At 35.1% G+C, this 24,692-nt stretch overlaps 1 protein-coding gene across 1 annotated transcript in view; it reads right to left on the bottom strand.

Annotated features, from left to right (window-relative positions):
* The window catches only part of LOC112043188 (trissin receptor-like), a 112,895-nt gene extending 100,991 nt beyond the window's left edge, over positions 1–11,904 (bottom strand). The window contains exon 1 of the mRNA XM_052891231.1: positions 11,709–11,904. The gene's annotated coding sequence lies outside the window, so the exon portion shown is untranslated. The remainder of the gene's footprint in view (positions 1–11,708) is intronic.
* Between the last annotated feature and the right edge of the window lie 12,788 nt (positions 11,905–24,692).

Genomic DNA, 24,692 nt, shown 5'->3' on the forward strand with positions numbered 1-24,692 from the left:
AGCAGAGTGGTGAGTCTATGCTTCATATCCCTTCTCTACATGGGGGAAATCTATGTATGATACGAGCATCTACAGCTTTTATAAAATGTTATAGATCTGACCTTTACCTACCTAAATATTGAGCCGAGAGTTTTATGTTTAAAATTTTGAACATTATTTAGAATTTTCGTAATGATAGCTGGAAGTTTTGACATGTGGATGTTTAGATAAGTCGAAGAGGAATGCTTGTCATAACTCAACGGGATGTGTGGATGCTTGTAACTCAAATCGTTTATACGACTTTAACGATTAAATTAATTTAGGTGTTTATGAAAATATTTTTTTGTACCTGACACCTCGAGACGCTTGCACGCTTTGTTTGTTTCTATCTTTCTTTGATGCACAAAACGTGATGCACGAACGTCAATGGAGACGTATTTTCTAGAAGAGAGGATGGAGCTTAGGCCCACCACCTTCCAATTTGGGTTGGCGGACCTACAGTGATCATGTTAAACTCTGATCTGATCTACTAACCTAGTAGTTGGACTACCTTCATTATCAACCCATATTCGGCTAACTGCTGAGCTCAAGTCTCCTCTCTGAATGCGAGGAGTTAGGCCAATAGTCCACCACGCTGGCCCAATGCGGATTATTAGACTTCAGGTATACAGGTTTCTTCACGATGTTTTTCCTTCACCGTTTGAGACACGTGATATTTAATTTCTTAAAATGCACACAACTGGACTACCGTATTCAACCGTTAATACCTCTTTAACTTACCTTAGAAAATGAGTTTTGAGTAGACGCTTTGATTTTTTAATCATGCAAAAAAAAAATATCATGCCAAAAAGTTAAAAGGATTTGGATAAATTTAGCCTCGAAAATGCATCCATCCATGCAATTTAGCCTCACGTGCATCAAAAAATAGTTTTAAACTTTTATCCCGGCCTGTCTATCTTTCCACGCTTATTGCAGAAAATACTGGAATATTCAACCATTTGCCGATTTACACACACAGCTTGGCATGGAACAATCTGTTTAAATTGACTTTGTTTTATTGATATTGGATGTAGAGATTTCCGTCGAAAAATGTTCCAAGGTCTACGAAGAAAGCGCAAGCGGACGCTATTTTTTAGGATTCCGTAACTCGAAAAGAAAATAACGGATCTCTTGTTCCTCTATTATATTGTAATAAGAGACTTTGTTCTCTGTCTATCTGCGTCTGTATTTCTATTAAAATCCTTTACCTTGGAAACGCATGGAAGTATTGAATTATAATTAAAACCTTATATCTACTCAAACCTACACAGTCTCTTGAACCTGTGAAAAAATTAAAAAAAAAACATATACGGCTGCTTTTTCTGCAACAACGGCACTCTCAAGGGGATCAAAACTGGTAGAGTACTATCCATTGACCTAGAACTTTGACATTTGCTACAAGTAATACTAGAAGGCAAATTCGTTCGTAACACTCCCGATGGTCCGCACGGGCTGGGAGAGCGGTAGCTATGCCCCGCGCGCACGAGTATGTACGCGCGCAGGCCTTCCCTCTGTCCCGCACGTACGACTTCACACCTGCGCAGTCCTTCCCCCCCGTCGCCCGCATATCATGAGAGTGTCATAAACGAACTTGCCAAGCTATAATACATTTGTCAATCTTTATAATTAAAGTACGTAATCAAGTACAAATTGTACGGAACCCTCGGTGAGTTTTCACACTTGTCCGGTATTTTTAATGTTTTCATAATTCTTAATGATCACATGTGCTAAATCACATGGTCATGACGGTCAGTTTACAATTAGTACGGATTTGCCAACGGGCCTGCTCTATTCGTAATGTCTATTTTGATAAAATATTTAACTATTGTTCGCACAAGCTTTATTTACCACTTTCTGGTCATTTGTCTAAAATAGATAATTGGTTAACACAGTCATTGCATGAGCTATCAGTTTATTAGGTACCCATAAACCTGGAGTCTAAAAATAAACCTATTTTATTTATAAATGCGTTTTTTTAAATAATAAACCTAGAAAAACTACGCTAATGTAAATAATATTTTTTATTTCTTATTTATCATGTGCCCTTGACTGCGATATCACCCTGTTAAGTGACTAATGGCGAAGTAGTCAAACATGGTATCGGGTTCACTTTCTTTTTTATTCTTTACAAGTTAGCCCTTGACTACAATCTCACCTGATGGTAAGTGATGATGCAGTCTAAGATGGAATCGGGCTAACTTATTAGGAGGAGGATGAAAATCCACACCCCTTTCGGTTTCTACACGGCATCGTACCGGAACGCTAAATCGCTTGGCGGTACGTCTTTGCCGGTAGGGTGGTAACTAGCCACCACCGAAGCCTCCCACCAGCCAGGCCTGGACAAATTAAGAAAATCTCAATCTGCCCAGCCGGGGATTGAACCCAGGACCTCCGTCTTGTAAATCCACCACGCATACTACTGCGCCACGGAGGCCGTCAAAGAAATACAAGTTTATTATACTCATAGCGTTATACAAATATGATCTATTATGACCATAGATATAAGAGTCGGTACAGAGTAATTACGACGGATTGTACTTACGCGGCATTATACCGGAACGCTAATTCGTTTGGCGGTTAGACTTTGCCGGGAGGATGCTATCCACGGTCGATGCCGAGGCAGTTTATAAAATCCAATAGTAATTCCAACCCGAGCAGAAAATCGAACCCTGGATCTCTCTGTTGAAAACCACTACATTACTTACTGCGAGGTAATAGAGAGACCTAAAAATTTAATAGTAAACATAGTAGAGTCAATATTACTTGTCTCAAATGGTGAAGGATAAATATCGTGAGGAAACCTGCATGTGTGAAGTCTGCCAATTCGCATTGGGCCAGCGTGGTGGACTAACCCCTCTCATTCCGAGAGTAGACTCGAGTTCAGCAGTGAGTTGAATATGGGTTGATAATGATGAATGATGATAGTAAAGTCGGCAGAAAATACAAGACAAGAAGTGATGACCAAAGGTAAAAAAATTAAAAGGAAGACCTAAAAAAAGGTGGCTAGATTGTGTTGAAGAAGAATTGCAAAAAAATATAAATATTCGCTGTGTGAAAGAAACGTGAAGAAAATAAATTAATGGGGAAAAGTGATAGAGGACGCCAATACCCACAAAGGGTCGTAGCGCCGAAGGAAGTAAGTAAGTAAGAATCGAGCAGAGATGTTCGCTCTATTGTCGAATAATGGTGTTTCTAAGGAAACGTAAAATAGACTAAGAGCCCTGACAAACTTTCAGCTTTTATAAAATGACGAAGGTCTGGCTGTCGCTGGCTCTCCGTCTAAAAGATTGTATACCGTAACTCATGGCGTTCTTGGTTTGGCGTGTTGCATGCATGCCATTATACTTATATTTTGGTGCACAAGAATAACTTGGTTTTACCACATTTAACCTTTGAATATTTCTTTCCCATTTCACTGGAAAAATACATCGTTTACTATTCGTAACATGTAATTTGGAATGACAAGTTGAATATATAAAACTAGCATTACACCCGCGACTACGTTTGCTTTAAATTCAGTTTTTCATAAATCCCGCGGGAACCATGGGTTTTCCCGGATACAATTATACAATACCACATTAGTTTATATGTTTATCTCGGATATGATCTGTCTCCATTCCAAATTTCAGCCAAATCAGTTCAGTAGTTTTAACAAACAATCCATACAAACTTTCGCATTTATAATATTTGAAGGACGCGGCAACTTTTGGATAGTTACGCAAGCAACCAATAAGCTGTCGGCAATAAGCCGCATATAATAAAGACGTCAACTTCTGAATTATATCAATTTACAATATAATACAATATAATATGTCATTATTTTGTCTTAGGTATACAACGTTACTAAATTACGCAGAAGCACAGAGAAATTCGTTAAAACCAAATCTATCACGGTCTATTAGAGTCGATACCAATTAGTGATAACAATAACATTGAAGAGCTTTGCACGAAATGGGAAACTCATTAACGCAGACTACCGCAAAGCCTCAATGCAGGCATAAGGGCCGCACGATACAATTGTACGCACCAAGGGTTAACCACAGAGGTGGCTATCCACGCGGCTAGCCATTTTTCCAGTTTAATATGCAACAGCATGAAATTTTTTGGTGGTTTAGTGCATATAATCACAAGCAGTTGCATAATTAACTGGAAAAGCAGTTAGCCGTGCGCTTATTCGCTCACGCAGTTGACCACTAATGCATTAGATCTCTTAATATATCAGCCGCTGGATGCTGCTGGTGGCTCGAGATCGTTGTGCTTGGAGGTCCATGCAAGAGGCCTATGTCCAGCAGTGGACGTCTATCGGCTAATAAGGTAAGAGTTAGGAGCTTATTTAGCCCTGCATAAGATCTGATATTTTTTGCAGTGAAAGCAATATACATCTTGGCATTGACAAAAACAAAAACATAAAAATGTATTTTCTGGGCTCTACTTGCAGATGTAGCGGATATATATTATCCGTATTTTAATCTCTTTATTAAAATACTACACCTCTTTATCAATTGCATTGTTTGAACAACGATTTCAAACACTAAAGCTAAATATAAATTTAGCTTTGTAATGTGTTTTCCCTGTTGATTAAATATCACGGGTCTCGAACGGTGAAATAAAAACATACCATACCAGAAAATTTTCTTAATTCTCTGCGTGTGTGAAGTCTACCAAACCGCATTGGGGTAACCGCTCTCATTCTGAGAGGAGACAGTGATCTGAATATGGGTTGTTGATGATTATGATGATTGCGTCTTGTACGGCAGTCTACTATAACCCTAAAAGGGGTAATGTATATTTTAGTACACTGTGAACTAATTCACATTGCTCTGGTAGATTTAATAAGATTACTAACTACGTAATTATGAATAACGTAATGATTAATGTTATTTTGGTATCCACCAAAATAGTCTAACTAAGTCGATATGCGTGCCCACCGAATAGGCTGTCTAACTGACAAACAGAATAATTTATGTTTACTTGTTAAATTATGTCATGTCTAACAAAACTTGGAAGATTATTTATTAGTTAACTTATAGTTTGTTTAAGTATAGTAATTTCGCTTGGATGTTAACATGGACACCATTTTTATAATCTACAAGTTAACGCTTGACTGCTATCTCATCAGATGGTAAGTGACATGTTTCGTCTAAAAAATTTGCAGGCTGAATAGTTTTAGGTATATAAGAAAACGCTAGATTACACCTTGTAAGACCGACGGGCGCTAAATTACAGGAGCGGTGACAGGAATGTCTCCGGAACCCATTATATTACTTTCCGTATTTTGTTTCAACACTTTTTGCGGAATTCAGTCAGCTTCTTGCAAGAAAAAAGAACGGCGTAATTTCAGACTAAACTTTCCTAGCATTAATTTTATTTTTTTAGGTTTATTACATTTTTATCATGTGGTCCATATATGGCTGGTGAATGCGTGATATGAGTGTTACGAAAAGTGTGATCGGGCGAGGTAAACGGACATTGAGATTGAGATTAGTAGAGATAGAAATAGAGATTTAGAGTTACCTTTCGTATGTTACTGTAGGAGTAAAGGAGTAAGAGTCTTCAATCACGTGGTAGCGCACTCATTTTTTTCATACTAAACGCCAATATAATACATAAAATACATTTTTTTAATTTCTGTCTGTCTGTACGTTTTTCAGTTGACCTTTCATCAAGATTGGCAACCTCTGTGCTAACTTTCTAGACAAATTAATGTACCAATATGAAATACCGACGCATCTGGTTACTCGCATAGATGGGATTGATTGAGTCAGCGTCGGTTGGACCACATAATTAGGTTATTATGTAGAAACTAATTACTACTAAACTAATATGTATTTGGGTTAGGGTTTAGTTTAGAGGTTGGACCGTATGTCCTATGACCTATACTATCAATTGATATACGGTGGTACACTGAGTAAAATAAGAGTAAAAAGCTACTTACGTTATTAGCTTGCAAAGAAGAATGGCGAGATTGCATGTATTTTGGAACTAGCTGATAGCAGTAGCATGCATAATGGAAACTTATTAATAGTTGTTTATCGTGATTAAACTAAGAAATAAGTCAATGGTAAGCAGCCTTAAAAAGCAGGGAAAAAAGATATACCTTAAATTAGTAGGTACGCTATTTATACATAAATGTGAAAAATACCACCGCTGAAATACAGCTGCGTGATGTGTGCACTGTTTTGGTTTTGATTCCCGTTCTGTAAAATTTACAAGCATGTTTTTTTACAAGCATGTTATAAAATTATAGTTTTAATCAATACAAATGTATGAGTGTACGAAACTTCAGAGTGTGACTCCTACTTTCGCCAACCTCCTTACTGGGTACATCATACAGCAGCATAGTAAAATACATGCCAAATACCTAGTAATGAAGCAGCTTACTGTGCCGTTTACAAGCAACACCTAATTAAGTAAATAATAGCAGACGCCCGCGATTTCACTCGCTAAGTAGGTACCCGTTCTTACATAATTATGCACTCATGAATAACATGAGTTTCTATTGCTTAAAGAATTTTTAAAATCGGTTCAGTAGATCCAGGGTATACCCCCTACAACACCACAAACTTTACCTTTTTATAATATTAATTCAATTGTTTTTATAATACAATTCAATAACATTAAAAATTTTATGGCTAAAGTAGGTACTTAGAGATACAATAAATGAACCATATGAAAAGCAGTTTATAACTTTGTCCTTTAGTCAGAATTTCTAACAACCTTAAGGGAATTCTTTCATAGCATAGGCACTCGTAGCTATAACAAGGTAAAGGGCAAATAGCCGTCATCAAATTTTTACTTAAGCACCAAATGTCGAGTGAAGTTGCTCAATAATTTCTGACGATGCAGGCAATAACTACCTATCGCTACGAACGCAGAGCCTTGTTAACTTCAGAGAGTTGTAGTAAGGTACTAAATAGTTAGTAAAGGGTTTACGGTTTAAGTACGGTTAAGGTACAACAAATATATAATTTCATATAATTTATAGTACTGTTCCAGCTTACGTCGTCATAAACATCAGCCTATTTTAATGTCGGACATAGGTCACCTTTGTAGTAACTTTCTTTATAGTTAGTAAAGAGTATACGGTTAATGTAGGTACAACACCATTGGACATAGTTCACCTTTATTGTTAAGCCCGGTTTCGCCATTGTAAACCCCTGTTTGCGTATCGCCAATCGGACTAAAAATTAAGATCTCTCGGGTTTTAATTCTGTCCCATAACCATGGAGGTATTGAGGTTTTATAGCCTGTACGACTGAACATAGATAAAGTGCTTAAGCTAGCGCTTATGTTGTATAAACAGTTTAACAACCCTGTATACTCTTAATTATTAAGTGTTACTAAAAAGCAAGTAATACTGTAGCTTATACAGAAACTTTATGAAAGGTACCTGCCTATAAAACCTTTTCTCGAACACCTTATATTATATTTTCTTTTTTATTTTACTTTTTTGTTTATATAATTTAAATAATCGTAATTCGTGATTAGCTATTTAATTAAACGTTTTAATTTAGGGTTGTGTTTTGTTTTTGTTCATAATAAGGTAACCCCTAGCAAACAAGGCAACCCCCCATTAGGTGGGCCGAGGACATAAAGCGTGTTGCGCTGGAAGTAGGCGGCTCGAGAGCATTTTATTTGGAAATCCATACAAGAGGTCCAGACCAGCAGTGGACGTCCATCGTCTAATAATTATGATGATGATGATGATAATGATGATGATGATGATGATGATTGTTAGGGCTCTATAGATAACCAAAAGGAAAAAATTAAACCCTTGTACAGTGGCGTAGCTAGGTAGGTAACCAAAACAAACAAAATGAGGGCCCACTACTATCTAAACAGTAAACTAAAATAATTTCGGATTATACAGCTACTAGCCGATATCTTTAGATTTGACATGATTCACTGACTAAGGACTTCAATGTGAGTGGTCAGTGAATCAAATAAAATTGAACTACTTTATAGACTAGAACTAAAAAGTTTATTGAGCTTATGATAAAGCATTTATTTTTAAAATATTACTGAAAAAAAATGTTGATTTGAATTCACAAACACTTGAATTGAATTGGGTTTTTCGACAGTTCATTTCTCTGGTAATGATTCGAGGGCCTTCTGATCTCCTCCCGGGGCACTGCACCGTCCAGCCCCTGGGTAGACACGCCACTGCCCTTGTATGAGTTTGTTGTCCATCTGTCTGTCTATCTGTCCGTCTGTCTGGGTTTATATATTGGTAACTTTCCGTGGACCTAAAACTACGAAATTTTTATTACAGTGTCAGTCAGTTAAAGCCACTGTTCATTGGAGGCATTTGCTACAACATTTGCAACAAAAGCAATTTACCGGAAGTTTGTGTGGAGTAAATTTCAACTACGAGTATAGTACCAATTACCATACTAACGAATGTATAGAATATGATTTATGTTGCTTGTGTCTTGCACTGGAAACTATTTAGTCTCTAGTTGCTTACTGCGGAAACTTGCGGCAGTCATAGTTTGAATAAGCAATAACCATAGCAGAACCTACCGTTGAAATATTTTACGTATGAAACAATTTATTTTAACTATTAGCGGAGGCCCGCGACTTCGTCCGCTTGAAAGTCGATGTAAACTTTCAACTACCCCTACCCTATACCTACCCTACCCTACCCCTACCCCTACCCCTACCCCTACCCTACCCCTACCCTACCTATTAAGGCTGCACACGCGACGAAAATTTAGAAAATGGAGTAACTTCTACCGTTTTCTCAACATTTCCTTACACTGCTCTGCTCCTATTGGTCGTAGTGTGATGAAAAGTATACTATAATCGGCCCAGGAGTATGAAAAACAATTGTCCAAGTTTTGTTAAAATCCGTCAAGTACTTTTGTTTCTGTAACGAACATACAGACAGGCAAACGGACCAAAATTTTACTGATTGCTTTTTTGGCATCAGTATCGACCACTAATTACCCCCTGATAGTTATTTTGGAAATATATTTCATGTACAGAATTGACCTCTCTACAGATTTATTATAAGTAAGTATAGATTATATGTCACGCTTTAACCGTTGTGATATTTCTCATCGATATCACCAAAAAGAGTATTTTCCTGTTGTTGAAGAGTTCTATAAATAGGTATTACCTTCGAAATTCCACACAGAAGAAAATCGTTATGAGTTGTTTCATAATCAAAATACCAGTGAATTAAAATTGAAACGCATAGTTACGTGTCGTATTTAACGACACTTAACTACAAATATTGTGGTTTCCACACGACATCCTAGTGGAACGCTAAATTGCTTGACGTCTGTACGTGTAGGTACGGTATCTACTGAAGCCGGACTGAACCTGTGTCGCAATATGGTACCTAACTAACATCATCATTAACAACCCAGATTCAGCTGACTTTTGAACACAAGTCTTCTCTCAGAATAAGAGGGTTCTTAACAGTCAACCACACTGGCCCAAATTGGATTGGCAGACTTCACACACATAGAGAATTAAGAAAATTCACAGGTATGCAAGTTTCCTCACGATGTTTTTCCTTCAACGTTTGAGGCACGCGATATATAATTTAATAAAATGCATATAACTGAACATTGGAGGTATACCTCGAGCCGGATTTGAACATACACCCTTAATAAACATAAATTCTTAAAATAATTCCTCGTATAGAGATAGGACAGCTCCAAGACACTCCGGGCTGATGGAATAAGGCTGATGTTATAAGGATTCACTTGTTTATTTGATCGCATCATTTGATATTTTTATAGAAATGTGATCTATTCGGGTGAAACAAAACTCGTATAAAATAATAATCATTGTCTCCTACTACTGTTCGATTTATGTAGAACTAGCTGTCGCCGCGCGGTTTAATGTAAAAAGCTGAAGAAATTGTTCGTTTGATTGAACGCACTAATCTCAGGAAGTACTGTTCTGATTTGAAATATTCTTTCAATGTTAGATAGCCCATTTATCGTGGAAGGCTATGGCTATATTTTGGCTGTATTCCTGCGAACGGGAACCACGCGGGAGAAACCGCGCGGCGTCTACTAGTGTTAAATAAACGCTTGTAAAAAAAAAAGAAGGTTTGGTTTTCTGCAAAAAATTATAAAATTATTTTAAACAGCAAATCCCTAAAAAAGCCTTCATTTCCAGAAGTTCAGAACTGTAAAACCAATACCCTAGTTTACCCAGAAGAATGTAAATACGGTCGAAAACAGGTAGGCATTCTGTCTCGTGGGCGACATTCCACTTTGAACACTTTATCAAATTAAATATGAAATATTATAACATTAAGAAATGGAAAAATTGAGTAAGTAAATATCTTTGTAAGTGTACATTTTGATAATAATGTTCCCAAAAATATATTGCGAGTTTTCAGTTGGTTTACTGACCATTTTTATGCTTACCTAATTTTTTAATAATAATTTTTAGCTTACTTTTTCTTTCATGGATTATCTATTTAAATAAAAAACTGAAATTTTTAGTTTTATTATTTATTTTATTTTCTACCCTTGAATACAATCTCCTGATGGTAAGTGATGATGCAATCTAAGGTGGAAGCGGGCTAACTTGTTAGGAGTAGGATGAAATCCACACTCCTTTCGGTTTCTACACGACATCGTACCGGAATACTAAATCGCTTGGCGGTACGTCTTTGTCGGTAGGGTGGTAACTAGCCACAGCCGAAGATCCAGCCGCCGTGTCTGCTTAATAACTATTTACATAGTTAGTAAAACCTACGCTGTAAAATAATTTGCTAATAATTAGCTTTATTTCCGGCCTGCATAATAATATAGGTACTATTTAACAAGGTTAAGGAAATATATGAATATAAATAAATGGATGAATTAAAATCGGAAAAACGGCAGCGCGAAACCTACTAAGTACCTATATTATATCGATAGAAAAAGATTATGAAACATTACTAATTAAGCAATTGCAAGCAATGGAAGATTATCTGTGATGAAACTGCGGTTGTTGTAATCTCTGTCTATTCGGGTTACCTGTTTAGGTGAGATAACAATGAAAGGGAAAAGGTCTTATTCAGTGTTCAGTAAATTGGATATTGGACTAGCTTCGAAAATCGGCTTCTCTAGTCGTTATTTATTTCGATTTTATAGTTATACATGTAGTATAAATAAATATACTTTTTTTTTCTTTGGTTTACACATACTTGTTTTCTATGTTTTCTTTGTTGTTGTTTTGTTTTGTATGTTTTGCAATAAAGTATATATAAATAAAATAAAAAGATTAATTAAGATATTATTAGATATTCTATTCGTTATTTTATTGATCACTCATATTCGTAATTTAAGCCTAGTAATCGATTAAAAGCCTTAAGTATATCATACTGTTTAGACATTTATGTCTACGTTCTTTAATAGGTATATATAATGACGAAAAATGAAAATGAACTTTTTTATCATGCAGCTGCGTTTTCACATAACTTTACGTAAAGATAAATTAGGTGGAAGTTATTGTAAAAAATATATTATACAAAATGTGTATCTATTAGGAACATGTTTAAAAGCAACATATTTATTTAAAATCTCTTAAATTAAATTTTTCATATACCTAAAGGATTTTAAAATTATGTTCTATAGTCTAATCAAAATTTAAAACTTTATTATTTGTTTAACAATAAAATAAAGTACCTAACCATCAAGTAGATTTACTTATTTAAAAACTAAAATAAGTAAGCTTACCTTAATAAACGAACTTTAAAAACTGTACAACCAAACTTAAATTAACTATTAGAAAAAAAATGTAATAGTCAACAATAAATCATCACTATCACTTTTAAAGAACTTTTTACACTTGTTCGAAAATGTTTCGATTTCGGAAAATTCGCAACATGAAAAGCTAGAGACGGGAAACACGCCACGACCGCGTCGAAGCCAGTCTGCACAATCACTGAACAATACCAGCCCTTCAGCGTACAGTCTATACAGAACTGTACATTAACGTTACGGGACGCAGTTTTGTAATTAAAAAAGTTTTACATTGTCTACTATTTCCGTTCACTTTTTTAAAAAAAACTTAACTGTAAACTATGTTTTTTTTTATTATTATTTTAAAGTTAGCAGTTGACTACAATCTCACCTGATGTTAAGTGATGATGCAGTAGTCTAAGATGGAAGCGGGTTAACTTGTTAGGAGGAGGATGAAAATCCACACACCTTTTCGGTTTCTACACGACATCATACCGGAACGCTAAATCGCTTGGCGGTACGTCTTTATCGGTAGGGTGGTAACTAGCCACGGCCGAAGCCTCCCACCAGCCAGACCCGGGCCAATTAAGAAAATCTCAATCGGCCCAGCCGGGGATCGAACCCAGGACCTCCGTTTTGTAAATCCACCGTGCATACCACTGCGCCACGGAGGCCGTCAAAAATTTTATTTTTATTAATAATTAAAAAGATAGGCTCTAATACCGTCAAGAGCCATGATAGCCCAGTGGATATGACCTCTGGCCCCGATTTCGGAGAGTGTGGGTTTGAATACGGTCCGGAGCATGCACCTCCAATTTTCAGTTATGTGCATTTTAAGAAATTAAATATCACGTGTCTCAAATGGTGAAGAAAAAATATCGTAACCAAACCTGCATACCAGAGAATTTTCTTAATTCTCTGCGTGTGTGAAGTCTGCCAATCCGCATTGGGGCATTGTGGTGGACTATTGACCTAACCCTTCTCATTCTGAGAGAAGACTCGAGCTCAGCAGTGAGCCGAATATGGGTTGATAATGATGATACCGACAAATCTTTTCATAGTAACTACTTACTAACGCTAGGTTTCGTATATAGTAGATTTTACGGAGAAAATATAACTAGCGGCTAAGAAAATCAACAGCTGCTTCTTTTTAAAGATCCATTAATAATAATCGTCCCATATCGTGCTACGCTTTTATCTGCACACAATTATTTTGTAGATGAAATATGAAAATCTCGTATATCTTTTTAAAGGCTTATTTATAGTGTATTTATATTAAAAACAGCTCGCGTGAAAGTCTTTGTAGTCGCGCTTTTCCAAAATGGCTCGACCGATTTTTTTATAAAGTATATTTCATCCACCCCTAATTTTTAATCGCCATTTTAATGTTTTGTATGAATCGCCTTGCTTTTTAGAATACTAGACTGTAGCTATATTTTTTAATTATTTTGTTGTGTTTTTTAAATATGACGAATCCTGCTTCTGCTCCGATTTTGTAAAGATTTTGATTTTTGATTTTAAATGTGATATTAAACTAAACTTATCGTTTAACGTAAACTTTCAATGTACGTGCCCATTTCTTTGGAATATAGATAGGTAGTTAGGTTTATTATATCATTCTTAGAAACCTCAACAATCTAAGGTTTTTTTCATACTATCTATTGTTCCCGCAGGAAAACCGCAGGAAAACCGCAGGAAAATCCATTCAGTAGTTTGAGTTTATCGTTTGTATATTTAGATGTTTCATAATTATCATTATCAGCTTTTTTTAAAGGCCCATTACAGGGTCATGCCTCCCCATATTATACGAGTAAGAGAGGGGATATGGAGCTTGGACCCATCAAGCTGTTTCAATGCGGGTTGGCGGGTATAGGATGAGATTGTTAAATTTATTTACGTCCATTGAATGATGTTTAATCAAAGATTTTATACTAAATATTTAGTTTAATACTGTTTTAAATTAATGTGTCTTTGGAATTTGCCTGGCCCAATGGTGGGCTGCTAAATTAGGCTGATATAAAAAAAGTATTGACACTCGGATTTTCTTTACCATTACAGAATAAATATAATTAGAAGTTTACATTAGAGCTTTGGGCTCGTCTCATTCATTTATTTGTCTGGCAGTGCTTCGCCGGGAAGCGATATCAAATACATTTACTGCTCTTAAACATTATTTATTATTAGGTATTAGCGTTATTAATATAAAGATAAATATAAATTATGAAACGTGCTTCTAGTTAGGTCTCGTGAGGCCACGTAGTAACGGTTGCTGGTTCGAGCAGAAATTGATATCTTGCCAATTCTCAGTCCGCCATTGACAGCCAATTATTCTCACGTTTCTGCAGCGCGAACGGCAGCGAAGATGTTTCATAAGTCAAGCCGTCATGCACGCAGTGACCAATATACGATCAGTAATAGTCGTGGGTGCTGCAGAAACGTGAGAATAATTGATCGTCAATGGCGTGCGTTATGATAAGTAAAATCGGATATACCCAAAGATTTTATACTATTAGATTTAGCGCTTCGAAACTGATGCGAACAAAGGTGGCTAATTGTCTTAACTTCAATTAGTCGCATAATAAACAACGAAAGTTATTTAAACAAATAATACCTAAATATTGTCTACAATATAGAGTTGTGTGTTCAGGAAGTGTAAATACATATACATAAATATATACCTATTGTTGTAAGTAAACACAAAATTGTTCATGTGTGCGCTCAGTGGGGTAGCTAAATTCGGATCACTTTTGGTGATGATTTTGAAGGCACGCTTCTAAGGCTTCTAAAGGAAATATTCTTTAAAAAAAAGATATATATTTAAAAAAAAAAAAATAATATTTCCCATATCTTTTGAAATATGAACAATATTCCCATTCCTCTTCAGTTAGTCGGGAAAGATTGTGTTAGGAGTGGGTACGACAATAGACCAACGGGGCGGGGATCGAACCACCACCCTCGGTGAAGAGTCCGATCGCTCTTACCATCTCATCATCATATCATCATCAAATCATTAGATGCACCCCAACAAAATTTTTTAGCAAAAAGCTAAGCATCAATGCTATTTTACAAATTAAAATTTTCTAAAGAGAATTGTTTATAGGCTGACACGAATTTCAAATAGAATGTCGTTTAATCATTGTACTTAAAGGTGTACGTCTCTCCTTTGAACATTTTCAAATACCATCATAGACTATTGCTTTAAATTTTAACAGGAAAATGATTTGTCAAAGTACATTCCCAAACAATAAATTGTTCGCTTCAAGACATCAAAGGTTTGACGTGAAAATTTCTAATACCTACTAAATTTTATTTAACGTTTTATGTTGTACATAATATACAGGAAGAATTTTTTTTTAGTACGGATATTTTTATATTTTGTACATAAACAAAATTTAATGATCACGTATTTTTTCTTTTTATTTTTAGCTCAAAAATAAGTTATCGTTAGCTAAAGTTATTTACTATTTTGTTATTTTTGAGTCATAAATTGAAAAAAAAAATATTACATAAAATGTACCGAATTGTTTGTAGATTTATGTTCTATTAATGATACAGAACCACGAAAAAAATATCCGCACTAAAGACCGAATCACCCTGTATATTTCTACACTAGAGGTAGCGCTAGCGCATCAAAACTGATTCGGACAAATGTGCATAATTGTCTTAATTTCATTTAGTCGCTTATTAAACAACGAAAGTTATTTAAACAATTAATTATACCTGGGAAATGCCCACCGGCCCATACAACGTCGGTCCCGGGAATACCCCCGTATAAAAGTTTATGGAGATGATAGATGTATAATAATAAAGATCTGGATAAACAATTAGCTTAATAAAAGTATGTTTCTTGAAGAAAAATACATTTTTCATCACTTTTCTAGGGCAAAATGTTCGCCGGTGTATATAATAATGATATAATAAAAAAAATAATGATATAAAGAACCTATTAATGACATTATGAAGAATATAGACGGTATTGGTCGCTACTGTAAATTAGCACTAAAACATTTGAACGGAAATTTCTAACGATACTAATAAGGTTAGTGGTGCATTTTTAATGTGTGGATCACATAATATAAAATGCCACATTCATGTCGCAGATGTACCTAATAGATAAACTTTTATTTTTATTGGCTTTCTTCTGGGCATTGTTATATTTCCCCGACGTGTTATTACTACCGTTATAAGTCAACCTAATCGGACAACTGGGACTCAACTTGCCTAAATTGTTGTAAGAAATAATCATTGATAGATATATCTCTCTCTACTCTCTCTGCTCTCTACGCTGTTGTTTTTAGGTAATGGATCATCTTTTTTTATCCATACAAGTTAGCCCTTGACTGCAATCTCACCTGATAAGTGATGATGCAATCTAAGATGGATGCGATCTAACTTTTTAGGCGTAGGATGAAAATCCACACTCATTTCGGTTTCCACAAGACATCGTACCGGAACCAATGATATTAAATACTGTTAGTCGTATTACTAGCGCATGCAAAATGAGGCGCTCAAAAGAGATATATATACACAACTCAATGTTAGTTGTGGTCAACAACGAACGTTATTTAAACAAATAATACATAAATATCGCCTACAATGTCGAGTTGTGTGTTCAAGAAGTGTAAAAACTATATATACAATAATTTAATTAAAGACAAAATTGTGCAGTGTTGTAGCTTTTTCTTTTTTTTTATTCGAATTACTTTTTGCGGTGATTTTGTAGGGACGTAACCGATGTATAGTATAAAATTATCATTGACCGGAAACCTAATGGGTCATTTATGTCGACCGCAGAGAGATCTATCCCACATTAATATAAATAATGCTAAAATATGCCACATATCTCTCATAATCATTCATCTTCCTCTTTGGGTGTGTTTTCAGGTTAAAAATTCAACCCAGTAGCTCTTAGTTTTAAGCAAACTTTTCCCTATATGACATTAGTTGACGCTTTTAATTTAGTTCACACCAACCTCAATGAAATCTCTAGATATAATAATATCTACTGATTTGTAAGCTACTTAAAACTAATCCCTCCCCTCCATAATGAAGAACGCAGGATGGTATGTCATTACTCAAAGACGTGCACGCACATCTTAACTTAGTATGCAACAAGCGCATGGTGTAACTTAAAAAATGTTTTACTGTTTTTTCTTGTTTATACCTTAATTATGCCTTCATGATCATTTTGGAAGTGTAAAAACACAAGCCGAAACACGAATAATGAGAAAGTTGTTATTTTTCATTCGTAAGTATTTGCGAAACCAATGACAATTCCGCGACGCTTCTTGGCCCATCTAACGATCTACGATCGATGGTTACAGGTACCATAGCGAGTTTCTTTCAACTAACACTCAAATTGTAGTTGTAAGATGTTTCTTTTTTTATAACCCTTAAATGTTTTTTTTATGTAAACTGATTACTGTAATTTTTAATTAATTTTAATATTACGGAAATAAGCATGCCGTGTCTACATTAATTTGATTGTAGAGCCTTGTATTTGTATTTTTTAGATTGTAATTATGTAAATACTGTAATAATCACAAATGAACCAAATAAATAAATAAATAAACTGAAATATTTATGTTCAATATATTTTCTTATTGAAATGAAGATAAGGTTGTTTTTACTACAGTCATCATCTGTTACTTTAAGATAATGCGTCTGTGAGCACTCCAAAAATAGCCCTTTTATAGAAAATTTGCCTTTTTTATCTCAGCGATATCACGACCGTCACTTCAAACCTACTGAATCACAAAAGGGACGCTTATTATGCCTATAACTTACTTTAGCAAACGTCGCCTCAAGCCTATTCGTTTCTAGACCGAGAGCCTGCAATAGCCAGACGTACCTTATTAGAAAGGCTGAACCATGTTTAGTTTGTTTATTAATTGTTATGTTCTGCTCATGCTCCTACAGGTAAATACCTACCCAATAATGGAGTTTGCGCTGTGGTGGCTTTGTATGGTAGGTACTGATAGGTCACAGGTTTTCCACAATGGTAATTATATATTATAGATAGGTTACGTGTCTATAAAATCGCCACAAAAATTGATCCGAATTTAGCGACTCCACTGAGCGCACACATGCACAATTTTGCCTTTGATTCCATTATTTATTTATGTATATATAGTTTTTACACTTCCTGAACATACAACTCGTTTAAATTACTTGTTTAAATAACGTTCCTTGTTTCATAAGCGACTAAATTAAAACACATTTATCCCCCTCAGTTTTGAATTCTCTAGTATAAAATATCATTGGGTTTCAAGGCTCCACATACTCAACTGTCCAGTTATAAACCGTATTTTTTTGTTATTTTCTACAGGTTACCATAAGGAAATATGTATATAGTTGGAAGACTGTTAACCCTTCGCTTGGGGCTTTTTACATTTATTGAAAAAATCGTCATCGGTATTTTTGCAGGGATGCCGCGAAATGACCGACGACAGGGGACATGATTTTTCATATGCCAAATAAAATAATAAAAAAATAGACTTTATACTTGGACGGTAGCCTCAAGCCGATTCTAAACGGACTGTGGTGGTTTGGGAGATAGCAAATGTCTGCTACCTCCCAAGCCACCACAGTTCAAACTACATAATTGGCTACCGTACCTATTTTGCTATGGTATGACATGTGGTAATCTTTCGACTTTAATTATCATAATTATCTGGACATTTTTAATTTCTTAAGAAGAAGAAGAAGATTTAAGAAATTAAAAATATCACGTGTCTCAAACGGTGAAGGAAAGACATCGTGAGGAAACCTGCATACCAGAGAGTTTTCTCAATTCTTTGGTAAAAAATATATACATAAATATACATCTAATCTATACTAATATTATAAAGCTGAAGAGTTTGTTTATTTGGTTGAACGGGCTAATCTCAGGAACTACTGGTCCGATTTGAAAAATTATTTCAGTGTTAGATAGCACATTTATCGAGGAAAGCTATACGCTATATATTCCCGTATTCCTACGGGCACAGTAACCACGCGGGTTAAACCACGCGGCGTCAGCTAGTGTTGTAAGTAAACACAAAATTGTGCACGTGTGCTCTCAGTGGGGAGTTAAATTTGGATCACTTTTGGCGGTGATTTTGAAGGCACGCTTCTAAAGCTTCGAAAGGAATTATTCTTAAAAAAAAAAACATATTAATTAATCTTTTTATAGATATAGAAAGAATATTTCCCATATCTTTTGAAATATGACTAATATTGCCATTCCCCTCCAGTTAGTCGGGGTAGACTGTGTTAGGTACGACAACAGACCAACAGGGCGGGGATCGAACTACCACCCCTCGGTGATGAGTCCGACCGCTCTTACCGTTAAGCTATTAAGGCTTAAATATATATCTAATACTAAAAATCATTAGATGCACCCCAGCAAAAATGTTTAGCAAAAAGCTTAAGCATCAATGGTATTTTACAAATTAAAATTTTCTAAAGAGAATTGTTTATAGGCTGACTTTAATTATCATAATTATCTGGACATTTTTAATTTCTTAAGAAGAAGAAGAAGATTTAAGAAATTAAAAATATCACGTGTCTCAAACGGTGAAGGAAAGACATCGTGAGGAAACCTGCATACCAGAGAGTTTTCTCAATTCTTTGCGTGTGTAAAGTCTGCCAATCCGCATTAGGCCAGCTATTTGGCCTAACCCCTCTCATTCTGAGACGAGACTCGAGCTCAGCAGTGAGCCGAATATGGGTTGATAATGATGATGATGATGATGATCATGATGATCTGGACATTTCAAAAGTGTTATTTGTGAACTAAGCCTAATTTAAATAAATAAATTTTTGACTTTCTAGACTTTCCACCTTCTTAAGATGAGGTATGTCTGGCTATTGCAGGCTTTCGATCCATTCAGTTCAGATATCTTGCAATATCTCACACGAGCAAAAGTTAGTGCTAAATAAACTATTGTGATTTGAGAACCGTTTGAAAATAGTCGAATGACGCTCGCTTACGCTTGTTTATTGTGCTATTGGAATAGATCCCAATCGTTTTATAATTGGAAATTACTAATTGTATTGTGAAGAGGCCTACTGCATACCGTAGGCACTGCTCACCATTAATCTATTATTCAAATTCTGTTGTTTTAAATTGAAAGCTTATCTTTAAGTTTCGGTGTAATTCAAAGCGAGTTTCGAACCCTTCTAACTTTGATTTTCAGTTTTTGACTAATTATCTCTACTATCTAATACTTAACATTACCTATCGTTTCAAAAGTGCTTGTAAACTAAGCCTAATTTAAATAAAGGGATTTTGACTTTGACTTTGACTTATTTGATACGACGTGTTTTTAGTGCTTTTATAGCACTAAGAGCAAGTACCTACACATTAGGCGCTCGGCGTTGCGTTCAGCGGGCGTTGACAGCGTACATACACCGCGCTCCGTACGGCGTTTTACGAGCGAAGTCAAGGTATCAATACTACTGGTTCAGTTTAAATGTACAACAACACGGCAGTCCATGTATCTACAAGCGTGCAGCAGACGCCCACGCAATGCGTGTTTGACCGAAATTCTGACGAAGCGCGTCTGCCGTGCGCTTTATCAAAAGCGCACGTTTGCAGGTGTACACAAACCTTCGAACAACCTCTTTATTTTAAAAACGCGCATCAATAGTTGACTCTAGTACGATACCGCTTATATATTAATCAGGAATGAATGGTCTTAATAAATCGTACCCTGCTAAATTTGCACGCTGCCATCTAATAGCATTAATAAGTGACGCACCCCAATGATGCCAGATCGCATATACGTACACGCCGAGACGTACACACATGTAGGTACATATGAAAACAGACCACTATTAATTTACTACAGTTACAGTTGTTTGATAGCAAGATACCGTCTGCCCCTTTTATAAGTCTATGCTGGGACTATAGTCATGTGGCACGTCGATTCTCTTCATACAAACGCTAACGCTTCGAAACGTAAAAAATGTATGGAAATCTCATTAACTATCGACAGGTCAAGGGATTAAGTTTTGATCGGATCTGTCATTCCCATACATTTTGTTAGTTTTCGAAGCGTTAGCGTTTGTAGAAAGACAATCGACATGCCACATGGCTAAGGCTACTGATACGTATATTTTTCCTGCGCAAAAGTTCTTTATTTTGTACACTGATGTTAGTTTACAGTTTGCTGCAACTAGAGCATTAGCAACTAGTGGCAGACATAAATCCCATAAACTTATCACTTTCGCAATAAAAATAGTTTAAAGGAACACAGAGATTCGAGTTCAAACGAAATAACTGTTGTAATATTATACGGTTTGTTAGAAATATGCGTACGTTAAACGCAACACGTAAACACAAAACATCCAAGTTGTTTAAATTACTAAGTATATAAATTTACACCAATCGAACAGAATCTTAAATATTTGATGATAGGTTAATGATCGGAATGTCGAAAGTCGTACCAGATTCGATGGACTTATTTTTAAAAAGCTAATTAATCGTGCTCTCATCTCAAAGAGGCCATAACAACAACTGAAATAGCAGGTCTAACAGGCGATTTATTTTATTAGGGTTCCTTAAATTAATTTAAAATATGTTTAAACAGAGGGTTATTTTAACAATAGGAAAGGTTTATTATAGGTCTTAAATTGCTTATTGGCGTAATATATGATCGTAAAAAATACATCTTTTTATTTTTGAACTGAAACCTGCATGTTGACTTTTGTGCCATTACTTTAAAAAGAATATTTAACTTTCTTAACACTTTTCGCCTTTGCACAAAAATAAATATTTATTTACACCGATCCTCAGTAATAATAATATTATAAGAGCGAATGTGAATCTGTTATCTGTTATTTTGAATAAACTGATTTGAAAAAAATGTACTTCGAATTACATAAAGAAGCTTAGTACTATCTACTTAGTAGATAAGTACTAGCGGGAAGTTAAAAATATCAAAAATGCACAAATTCTTATATTAATAAATATAAACAATAAAATACAATAAAACCATTCCTGATTTATTAAAAAACATCGATTACAAAATCGATTACAGTAAATTATTAATACATTTCGAAGGGACCACAAGGAATAAATCACAACGTTCCCTTCATTTGTAGTATTTCCTAACCTTTTTCTACCTAATAGGTACTAAGCGTATGATGTTTAGCAGCTCCCGAATATATTTAATGGTTTGGCAACGTCCCTAACGGATGTGAGGCGCAAATGGTTTGAAATCTACTTAGAAAATAATACAGTCCTTTAAAAATAACAATAAAATCAATACCAAATAATGTCGCTCTACGCTATTCTCGTAGCTTGCTACGAAAATTTACTCGGAAATAAGTACGACACAGATGCTTTAATTGAATAAATGTATACTAAACTATCGTGAGTATTATCCTTAATAATTTATTATGAAACCCAGCTAAAACTCACGTGTGTGTCTCGAACAGAAAGTGATGTGGATTTTCATCCTTCTCCTAACAAGTTAGCCCGCTTTCATCTTAGATTTCATCATCAGTTACCATCAGATGAGGTTGTAATCAAAGGCTAACTTGTAAAGAAAAAAAACCTATGGTAGAATCGTTGATTGGCAAACAGCCTTCATCAAATATGGTATTGTCTGGCCCTATTAATGTATAGGTATGTATGTGGATTGGTTATGATTTTTAATAATAGTGATCGTACACATAAAGCTCGAAATTGGAAAAAGGAAAGTACGAAATTAATAACCATTTTTATGATTGTAATGAAATGGTAAGTAACTATTCTATGAAAATAATGTATTTAAGTCAATACTCAATACTACATAAAATTTAAGTGTTTATTTGTGATTTTAAGATATTATCCCTATATAAGTGTTTTCCCTATTTCTTACATGATATACTATACACGAACAAACTTTTAAAAATGTTGGCTATTTGCCTGTCTGGCTGTCTGTATATATCTGTTTGCACAGAATAATCTCTAGAACGGTTAATCTTATTTTTGGAACTTCTTTGAAAGATAGAGTAGGTTATTGACTTAAAGGCTTTTCATCCTGGAAAACCCATGGTTTCCGCAGTATTTGTGAATTACTCAAGTCACAGGCGTCCGTCACTATTTTATAATATACATAATATAATGATATTAAAAACAAGTTTTCTTCTATCTAATTATATGAACAAATCTGTAGACATCATTTACAACATTGAGAGCCGTGATAGCTCAGTGGATATGACCTCTGCCTCCGATTCCGGAGGGTGGGGGTTGAAATCCGGTCTGGAACATGCACCTCCAACTCTTCAGTTGTGTGCATTTTAAGAAATCAAATATCACGTGTCTCAAACGGTGAAGGAAAAACATCGCGAGGAAACCTGTATACCAGAGAATTTTCTTATTTCTCTGCGTGTGTGAAGTCAGCCAATCCGCATTGGGCCTGCGTGGTGGACTACTGGCAGTGGCGTGCACCTCATACATGCATCAAAGTACTGCATACCCTAAGAGTTGTCTTTTTAGTGCTTATTAAATACAGATTTTTCCAGCTTGCATAATTTTATTATTAGTGCATACCCTGATCGACAACCTTATGCACGCCACTGACTATTGGCCTAACCCCTCTCATTCTGAGAGGAGACTCGAGCTCAGCAGTGAGCCGAATATGGGTTGATAATAATGGTGATGATGAAACAAGTCTTCATACAATGTTATAAACAAAACGCATATTACTAAAAACATAGTACGTGAGTTTTTTAAAAATATATTTTTACGATTACTATAAATATCTTTTAGTTTTATGCTATTCTACGTTTGTATCGTAATTCTGTCTGCGGACGTGAAAAATATTGAACATAAAGTTCTAGTTTCCACTCGCAACTTCAGTCTCGTGGATTTTCTCTTGAACCCTGGGACTAAAATACTGTTTAAAGATAACATCATTTATATAAATATTACGTTATATAGGTAATCCTAGAATGGTTTATCTTTTTGCCAAATATTTGGATATTTGAGGGATTGGAAACAAATATAATATAACAAAAACCCACACAATACCTATCTTAATAAACTTTTATAATTTTGTTAAATAAATAAAGTCCAGAGTAATTTATACCATTAACACTTTATTCTCGCAAAAGGAAGTAAAATATTATTTCGTCCGTCCAATGTAAATGTTATTTAAAGCCTACATGCATATGTTTAATCTGTATAAGGGTTTTTATATAATATTTACTGTTCGAAAGCCTAATTAGCCTCACCAAAATTCAAAAACTATTTCAATATAAAAAAATACATAAAATTAATGAAAATGGGAATACATATTAACTTTTGGTGATTTAAAATTTCTTTTTAGGTATCGTTTTTCCGACATTTTACTAAATTGTAGGAAAATATGAAAAATAAATTATTTCGCTTCGTTTTCGAGCTAACTATGATCATCGAACTAAGTACAGTAAACATTATTTTACTAGGTATCTATCTATACTTATAACAAAACTGTTACAGGTCCAATTCTGTACATTGAAAATATTTTGAATATTTTTGCTAGAGGGCATTATACATATAAGCTACTGAATCCAAATAAAAATGTTTTTTTTGCTTCTCTGTTTGTCTGTCTGTCCCTATTTTAGTGTTGACCCGGCATCACTCTGAGACTACTGAATGATTTCAAATCAAACTTGGCATGATTGGAGGCCATAATACGAAGAAGGTTACTAATTGTCGTGAAAATTAAATCACAAGGGTCAATCCCCCTTCTTCTGAAAGTTTGTGTGAAAAGTCCTTTTTCAAGCCACATCTATAAAATTGGTGTACTACCAAAAAAATAATAAAAATAATGCCATTAAGATTTTTCAAAATTATCCGTATAAAACCTCTTTTTACCTAAAAAGGGGTTGAAGTTTTTAAAATTTATATTATTAGGGGTGGCGAGAAAAGAAACTCGAGGTTCACAAACACACCACTTTAATAACACAACTCTTCGATTATAATCACAAAAAAACTGAGCTCGCCTCATCCATGAAGCCACG

This window comes from Bicyclus anynana, chromosome 3 (assembly GCF_947172395.1).
Source record: "Bicyclus anynana chromosome 3, ilBicAnyn1.1, whole genome shotgun sequence".
Classification (NCBI taxonomy): Eukaryota; Metazoa; Arthropoda; class Insecta; order Lepidoptera; family Nymphalidae; genus Bicyclus; species Bicyclus anynana.